The following is a 9,365-nucleotide window of genomic DNA, read 5'->3' as shown; positions in this document are numbered from 1 at the left end:
TTCTCAGTGACCCACAATAGTTCAATGCTTTGCTTCAGACTCTTTCCTCCCTTCCACTATGGGCAAATGTCTTGTTTCTGGGGAGGGTAGAGAACTGTGTCTTTTAGAACCCCAGAACTGAGACCCTTCTATTTTTTTCTTTGTCTTCCCTGGTGTCATTCCTCCTCTGAGGTATGAAGGTGGAAAACAGTAGTTCAGAAAAAGCTTGATTAATAACTGTTGTGGCATAATTGTATCCCCAAGAAAGATACGTTCAAATCCTAACCCCAAGTACCTGTGAAGGTGACCTTCTTTGGAAATAGGGTCTTTGCAGATGTAAACAGGTTAAGATGAAGTCATACTAGAGTAGAAAAAAAAAAAAAAGAGCAGAACTGCCTCATAGGGTTTCCGAGGAGTGACTGGTGAATTCAAACTGCAGACCTTTTGGTTAACAGCAGTAGCTTTTAACCACTGCACCACCAGGGCTCCTACTGGAGTAGGGTGGGCCCTAAATCCAATATGAATGGTGTCCTTATAAAAGAGGAGAAGAGACACAGAGGGAAGATGGCCATGTGACAACAGAGGCAGAGATTGGAGTGATCCATCTACAAGGCAAGGAATGCCAAGGATTGCCAGCAATCACCGGAAGCTAGGAGAGAGGCACGGAAGTACATACTTTTCCTCAGAGCCTCCAGAAAGAACCAACTTTGCTAATACGTTAAGATGTGAGAGAATAAATTTCTATTGTTTGAAGCCAGCTATTTGTGGTACTTTGTTACAGCAACTGTAGGAAACTAAAAAACAAAATAAAACAAAACAAAACTGTTACCATTGAGTCAATTCTGACTCATGGCAACCCTATGTGTTACAGAGTAACTGAGCTCCACAGGGTTTTCTTGGCTGTAATCTTTACGGCAGCAGGTTGCCAAATCTTTCTTCTGCTGCACTCCTGGGTGGTTTTGAACCATCAACCTTTCAGTTAGTAGCCAAAAACAAACTGCACCATGCAGGGACCCTTGGACAATAATACAATAACTAAAAATGATATTTGGGCCCACAGATAAATAGGCTGGCCCCTTCTAAAAGAAATTTTGCCTTTCACTTGGCCACCCTCTCATGTTATCAACTCATCCATCTCCCTCCTTTTCTTGAGTAGACTCAAGAATGAGGGATCTCCACTCATACCTCCCCCACCCCAATCCAACCCCCACCTTAACTTCCAACTAAAGTGCTACCCCATTAAAAGTCATCAACAGACTCCTTGATGCCAATTCCAAGGGGCTTTTCTCAGTCCTCATCATCTCTGACTCCTCCACTAATGTAGATTGTATTATTGTACAACAGTATCGCTAACCCTCCCAGTGAGCCCCACCCATGAGAGGAGTATTTCCCACCCCGTTGACTCAGCTTGGCCGTGGGACTCACTTTGGCAAGTAAAATGTGAGTGCAAGTGACCTTGGCACTTCTATGACCTGGCCATTTCTGGGCAGCTTTAAGGGTCAACTCATGATCTTATCATTGTCCTTTTCCAATGATGTATGGGTAAAAGCTGAGCAACTAGTTCTCCAAGGAGAAAAAAGTATTTGCCAATTTCCATGATATCAGTATTCCCACCATGGCTAAGTTCAAGCTACCAAGGTAACATTACTAAAAGCAGGGTTGGGAAGAGAAGCACACTATCAGCTCTTGTTACTGAAAGCCGACTCCAGCTCACAGTGTATCTTTTCCCACTCTCCTGAGAACAGCATCATTCCAGGTAAGAGCTACTCTTTCAGCCTGCTTCCCCAATGTGTAGCAGAGTCATGGCTGACCCACAGTGGACATGTAACCTTTTCTATAAGCTAATACTTAGGGGCTATTTGTCACTACAGCATAACTTAGCTGAAACTGACTAACATACTCTCTGAAACTCTGATATTTCTTCTTGTCGTTTCAATCAACAAACGCTTGCCATGCCTACTAGATATGAGAGACACATAGCGTAGTGGTTAACAGTACAGGTTGAGGAATGGGATTACCTGAGTCTGTAGCCCAGCTCTGCCATTTACTAGCTGTAACCTTGGGCAAGTTACTTAACCTTTCAGTTTTTAAATTTTTTCCTCTTAAAATAGGACTAATAATAGCCTTTACCTCATCAAATTGTCATGAGAATTAAATGACTTAATATATATAAGCCACTTAGCACAGTACCTGGTACAAAGTGATCAATCATCATATGTCAGCTTTTACTAATACCACTAGCTGCCAGGCTCCGAGCTAGGTGCAAGAGATCCAGTTAGCAAATACTGGTCTCAAGGAGTTCACTCATGGTTTGGAACAGGAGACAGACAGAAAAGCAGAAAATCAGAATAAAACACAACAAGGGAAATAAAAGGAAGGTGTGTTATGGGAGCCCAAAGCATTAGAGCTAACTCTTTTTGAGGGGGAGGTTTTGAGTTGAGCACCCAGGAAAGCTTCACAGAAAAGGAGATATTTAAAGGACTTTAAAGGATGAGTAGGAGTTTTCTAGATGAAAAAGGATAAGATGGGTAAATGGAATTTCAGGTTTTCCTCTTAACTCTCTGATCATTTTCTGACTCCTTTGCTGGCTCCTCTCTTTCCTCTCAAATGTTGGCTCCCCAGATTTTATTCTTCATCCTCCTTCTCTTCTCTCTACTCTCTCCCAGGACAAACTCATCTATTTCATGTGAGTAGTAATAATTAACATTTCCTGAGTGTTTACTGTAAGGTACTGTCCTAACACTTTTACATCCGTTATCTAATGAATATTGAGCTCAATATTCATCATGATTCTGTGAGGTAGGCATCATCATCCTCATCTTGCCAAGAGAAACTGAGGCAGAGGGGTTAGGCGACTTGAAGTGTCATGTAGATGGGGGCAATGGTAGTTCAGTGGTAGAATTTTCACCTTCCATGCGGGAGACTCAGGTTCGCTTTCCGGTCAATGCACCACCCACCTGTAAGTAGAGGCTTACATGCTGCTATGATGCTGGGCAGGTTTCACTGGAGCTTGCAGACTAAGACAGACTGAGAAGAAAGACCTGGTGATCTACTTCCAAAAATCAGTCATTGAAAACTCTTTGGATCACAATGGTCTGATCTATAACCAATCACAGGGATGGCACAAGACAGGGCAGAATTTCGTCCCTTTGCGCATAAGGTCACCATGAGTTGGGGGCTGACTCAGTGGCAACTGACAACAACGGTGTCATGTGAGATGCTTTTGGCAGCAGGTAGCGGAACACCCAAATAAATTGGTTAAACAAGAAACGTGGGGGAAGGTGATACCCGGTTTGTATAATTCAGCAGCTCAGTAGTGTCAGACTCTAAAGCGGCTTCTCTCTGAGTCTCTTGGCTCTCCCCTCACAGTTATTGTGTTCTCCCTCAATATCCAAAGGAAGAGGAAGGCAGCTTTTCTCCCTGGGCATCCCTGTTTTTACTGAAGAGGAAACCCTTCCCCAGAAGCCCCTGGAAGAATTTTCCGTAGGTCCCTACCTCCCCACCCTCTTCTTACCGTCTCAAGTTTTAACACAACAGGCTGATCCACTCTCAGTTCTGTGCCAATCAGCATTCTTGGTGGCTAAACTAAGCAATGAACAAATTTATTGAATAATAGTAATATATCATTTAGATGTCATTTCCTTTCAAATTTGGGCTACGTGTCCCTCCAATGTGTCCCACTGCAGCCTGTACTATCCCCAGCATAGCATCCAGCACACTGTATGTTAATCACTGGCTTTCTTGTCTGCAAGTTCTGTGAGAGTGAGAGACCCTGCCTTTTTTTTCCACCGGATCCCTAGTACCAGGCACATCATAAATGCTTGTTAAATGTATGTTGAAAGAATCAATGAATGAAATGATTATTAATGGCATCACCATCCTCCCAGTCACCTGGCCATGACTTGGACATTCTTATCCCCATCTGGTCTGATGTCAAATCCCATTAATTCTACCTCCATAGTCCAGGACCTTTGCAGTAGCTCCCTGTGGTGGACATCTGCTGTTTCTGCCTGCTCAATAGCTCTTCCCCTTTATTTTGGAAACTGCCGATGTTTTCTTTTAGGGAACTACTCCTCCCATTCCCTATAGTCTGGAGGGGACTGTCAATGAAGGCACTTTCCACCTTTGCCAAGGGGTGAACAAAAGATCTAAGCCATGTCTGGAATTTGAATCTACAGTGGAATGCACAGGTATAGAAAACAGTTGGAGCTGAGCCATTCTGATTCCAGCATCCACGAGCAATTGTTTGTTGGGATTTGTGGTGGCCTTACCCAAGTTTAGATTCAAATGAGAGACAGCCACAGAACTAAGGCAGAGGGAGATCAAAATATCACCTTTTTACTAACAAAGATGTTGAAGATGTGCCTTTAGGTCTGATAGACAAGAGGACTTACTAACACTGGACCCCAGAATTCAACTTTCCCATCTAGTCCCAGGCAATGCTAAAAAAAATCATAGTCCTTCCTGTAAGGGCAGGATTCTGGGAAACTTGTGGCATTGAGGAACAGAGCAAAAAAAAAAAAAATGCCCCTTTTAGGCAAGCAGATCTCAGAGAGAAAGAGGGAGGAAGTGCTGAGTAGAACTCAGTTAATTCTCCCCAAACTTAACAATCAGGCAAGTTACTCCTGCCCTCCTGGAGAAGAGTAATAGGTGGATCAGGGGATCAGGTAAAAGACAAGGGTGTTACTCTAAAAGAAGTCCCTCCAAATGGAAAAAGTAGGGCTAGAGAATAATTGTCCCCACCACGTTATCCTCTTATCCTTATATTTATATTACCCAAAGCAGCCCTATTTCCTCCCATTTCTGAGGACTCTGCTTGTTCAACTGTTGAATGCTCAGTGAGTTCCCTTTTTTCCTTAATGTGGTCAGAATCTGTTTCTGTTGCTTGCAATCAAAGAACGTGTATTAGTTTCCTATTGCTGCTGTTAAAAAAAAAAAAAAAAAAAAACACAAAATTACCATCTTACTATCCTGGAGGTCTGAAGTCTAACATGGGTCTTATGAGGTAGAAATCAAGTTGTCTGCAGGGTTGCATTCCTTCTGGAGGCTCTAGGGGAGAATCTGTTTCCTTGCTGCCAGGCAATGGTTTTCTCCTTTCACATGGCCTTTCTGTCATGGTCTTGTAAAAACCTACCATAAATGATTGGGTGGGACTATACAAATAAGGTATGTAAAAATCCTGTCAGGATTGGACTGGGACTATGCAAATAAGACGCCTGTGGCCTACCAAAGGGATTGGTCAATTTTGCCATCATGCTAGGCTTATAGGGGATGATCCCACATAGACTGAAGGGAGACCTCACTACTATCAAGAAGAAGAGCCAGGAGCAGAGCATGTCCTTTGGACCTGGAGCCCCTGTACTGAGAATTTCCTGTGCCCAGGAGACAGAGAGAGAGCTATAACACTGGCGGTGGCACAAGACAGTGATGGCACAGGATAACAGATGGCTGCAGTGGGCTTGTCAATCTACAGAGCGAGAGAGCTGAGTGCCTTCAGGCAAGAAGCTTCTTGGCAGAGTGGGGTGCCTCTGGGTACTTAACATGGGGAGATAAAGAGTTGTAATACTTGCCCAAGCAGGGCGGATGCCAAGAGTGGGGCCTGCCTGCCTTTAGGCACAGTGGAAAAGAAACTGAGAGATTGGAAGCTGCCCTGATTAATGAACTGTATCCTGTCTCCTGAATTGTTCCTGTTACTTCCAAGTTGATCCTGATCCTGAATTGTAATCTGCTACTTCCCTAATAAACCCTATAATCATGAGTATGGTCTGTGAGTTGTGTGTGGTCATTGCCACAAATAATCGAACCCAGCAGTGAAGTAGAGTGCTATGGGAGGAATAGCTGGTGTCAGGATTGGTAAAAAGGTTGGAGGGTGGAGATATGTCTGACCTTGTGGGATTCAGCTTTGGGTTGATGGTGATTCTCTCTCCTCCTCCTCCCGAATTTAGACAGGTTATGATGCTACTACTACCATTTTACATTGCCTTTTCCAGCTTCTAGAGGTTTTCTGCATTTCTTGGCTCAGGGCTCTCAGCCAGTAATCACATCACTCAGACCTCTGCTTCTCTTGTCATATCTCCTTCTCTGACTCTCCCGCCTCCCTCTTTCCCCTTTGAGGACCATTGTGATTACATTGGGCCACCCAGAGAATCCAGGATAATCTCCTCACATCAAGATCCTTAATTCGGTCAGCTGTGCAAAGTCCCTTTTGTCACATGAGGTGATATATTCATAGATTCCAGGGATTAGGACATGGACATTTTTGAGAGGCCATTATTTTGCCTTCCACAAAACACTAACAGAAAGGCTTGTTAACTTGCCTTGCAGTTACCTGTTTCTTTTCCCTCCAGTCAGTCCTGCAAGTGTTCTTTATACAATAAGAATCTGGTCATAACTGCTGGAATGAGTTTCCTAGGGCTTCCATAACAAAGTACCACAAACTGGGTGGCTTCTAAGAACAGAAATGTTTTGTCTCACAGTCCTGGAGGCTGAAAGTCTGAATTCACAGCATCAGCAGAGCCAAACTCTCTCTGAAGACTCTAGGGAAATTTCTCTCTTGTCTTCATCCTGGTAGCTCCAGACATTCCTTGGCTTGTATCTACCATCTCTGATTTTGTCATCACACAGTGATGTCTGTGTGTCTCTCTGTGTCTCTTCTCTTTTGTAAGGACACCACTGATACTGGATTAGGACTCACCCTATTCGAGCATAACTTCATGTTAACTAAACTAATAACATCTTCAAATAACCTATTTCCAAACAAGATCACATTCATAGGTACTGGGGGCTAGAACGTCAACATATCTTTTTGGTGGACACAACTCAATCCATAACACTCCCCTACCTAAGAAACTTCCTGATTCTCCAAAGCCCACTGAATAAAATCCACAGCACACCCTGTTCACTCCAGCCTCTGGAGGTTTGCTCTGAACGTTCTCTCAGTCTAAAACACCCCCTTTCCCAAGGCCAAATGCTCCCCATCCTTCAAGGTCCTCCTCTTTTACAAAGGAATCCAGCTAGACTGTGAGCTCTTTAGCAGCAAGTTTTATTTCCTGCCAGGTGCCAGATACCAGTCAGTCAGACCTAAACTCAAATCTCAGTGCAGCCTCAGGCTAGTCATGTGACCTTGAGCATGGTACTTAACCTCTTTGTGCCTTAGTTTACTCAATAGGGAATGCAGACTATTATAGTAGTTACCTCATATGTAGGTTGTTGTAAGAATTAAAAAAGATAAGCATGCAAAGTGTTTAGCACAGTACTTGGCACATCTGAGACCATTGCTGAGTCGATTCTGACTCATAGAGACCCCATAGGACAGAGCAGAACTATCCTATAGGGTTTCCAAGGCTGTAAACCTTTATGGAAGCAGACTGCCACTTCTCCCGTGGAGCGGTTGGTGGGTTCCGAACCGCTGATCTTTCGGTTAGCAGTCCAGCAGTTAGCACTTTGCTACCAGGGCTCCCTACTTGGCACATAACGCTCAATAATAAGTGGGTGGCTGCAGTTACTGTTAATGATAAATACTGTCGATTAAATTAAAAAATGAGATGTTCCTTCCTTTCCTGTCAATATTTCTTTTATGGTCCTTAGTATGCCCCCCGGAGCCCCGGTGGCTCAGAGGTTAAGAGCTCGGTTGCTAACAAAAAGGTTGGCAGTTTGAATCCACCAGCTGCTCCTTGGAAACCCTATGGGGAGGTTCTGCTCTGTCCTATAGGGTCACTATGAGTCAGAATTGACTCAAAGGCAACGATTTTAATGGGTAGTATGCTTCCAAAGCCTAGAATAATTTTTAAATTGAATGAATATATCTTACATTTTGGGGGGTCCTTTTTATGTCTGGTCCTTAGAATGTCCCTTAGAAGCCAGGATGGTAAGACTTTGTCTCACGTACTTTGGGCATGTTATCAGGAAGAACCAGTCCCTGGAGAAGAACATCATGCTTGGTGAAGTAGAGGGTCAGTGAAAAAGAAAGATCCTCAACGGGATGGATTGACACAGTGGCTGCCGACAATGGACTCAGACATAGCAATGACTGTGAGGATGGCACAGGACCGGGCAGTATTTCATTCTGTTGTACATAGGGTCGCTGTGAGTAGGAAATTGACTTGACGGCACTGGGCTTGGTTTTTTGTTTGTTTGTTTGTTTTGTTGTTTTTTAACAACAACTACAACATGCCTGGTCAGGATCACCATAGGGATTAGAGGTGGAAGGGAAAGGCTGCCCCCAACTTTAGGTTTGACAGACCTCATCTGGTGCTCCTGACTTGGTGCCCTGCACAAAGCAAATCTCAATAAACCTTGTCTTATCGGATTGAAGTTAATTTGAGACACATAAAGGCTACTGCCAGGGCTTGGAGTTCCATTTGAACCTCTGCTGAGAATTTCCATTTCTAACAAATTCCCAGGAGATGCTGCTGGTTAGGGACCAATTCTGAGAACCACTACAAAGTAGTGATTCTCAAAATTTACTATACATAAGAATGACCTGAGGATCTTGTTAAAATGTAGATTCTGATGCAGCATACCTGGGGTGGAAATGCAAATTCTTAGCAGGAGTTCAAACCAGAGTGAATTGGTTCAAAGCCCTGGCTACCCCCGACAAGCCCTGTGTTCTCTGGGGCACAGGCTTGTCATCCCCAGCCTGAATTGTGATTCTGTCACTTCATGGTTTGGGCCTGGTCTCTGCATATGTCTCATCTTCAGCTTCCTTTCTGAAAAATGAGTGTAGCAATCCCTCATTCCTTCAAGGTTATTGGGAAGACACAAGATCACATAAGCACCTTGTAAAAGTCCGGTGTGGAGATGAGTGAATGTTAACTTATTCTGTGTGGTAAGGTAGAAGAAACCACAGTTGAAAGGATAGCAAATTCATCGCTAGAATGTAGAAAATGAGTAGTCACGTGGAGAACACATTGCTGTTTCATAATCACACTGTGAACAAAAAGTCTAAAGGGCCCTTGGGGCTGATCATGCCAGGGCCTTACCAGTTGCTTCACAGGGGGTGTGGATGAAACTTTCACACACCAAAAAGCTGTAGAAATCATTTCCCCTTCCGAGACGGTCACCTCTTTTAAGAAAAAACTATCGTTTCCTGACTTAAAAACGTTGTTCTTTTCTAATTGTAAAGGTAGTACCTATTTATTATGGAATTCATTATAAAACTTTCTGAAGATATAAAAAATGCACAAAGAAGGGGGTAAACTATAATCACACTACACAGAAATCATCACTTGTAATTATGAAACAAAATTAGGAGTTTGCTGTAACTGCAATATTGTATCCTGCTTGGTGAACATGTTCCCATGTGATTAAATAGCTTTACACAATGGGAGGACTCCAGTATACAAATTTGTTGCAATTTATTTAACTCTCATTGTTAGACTTTTGGG

Source organism: Elephas maximus, chromosome 3, assembly GCF_024166365.1.
Source record: "Elephas maximus indicus isolate mEleMax1 chromosome 3, mEleMax1 primary haplotype, whole genome shotgun sequence".
NCBI lineage: Eukaryota > Metazoa > Chordata > Mammalia > Proboscidea > Elephantidae > Elephas > Elephas maximus.
The sequence above is the reverse complement of the archived record's forward strand: the minus strand, read 5'-3'. Positions refer to the sequence as shown.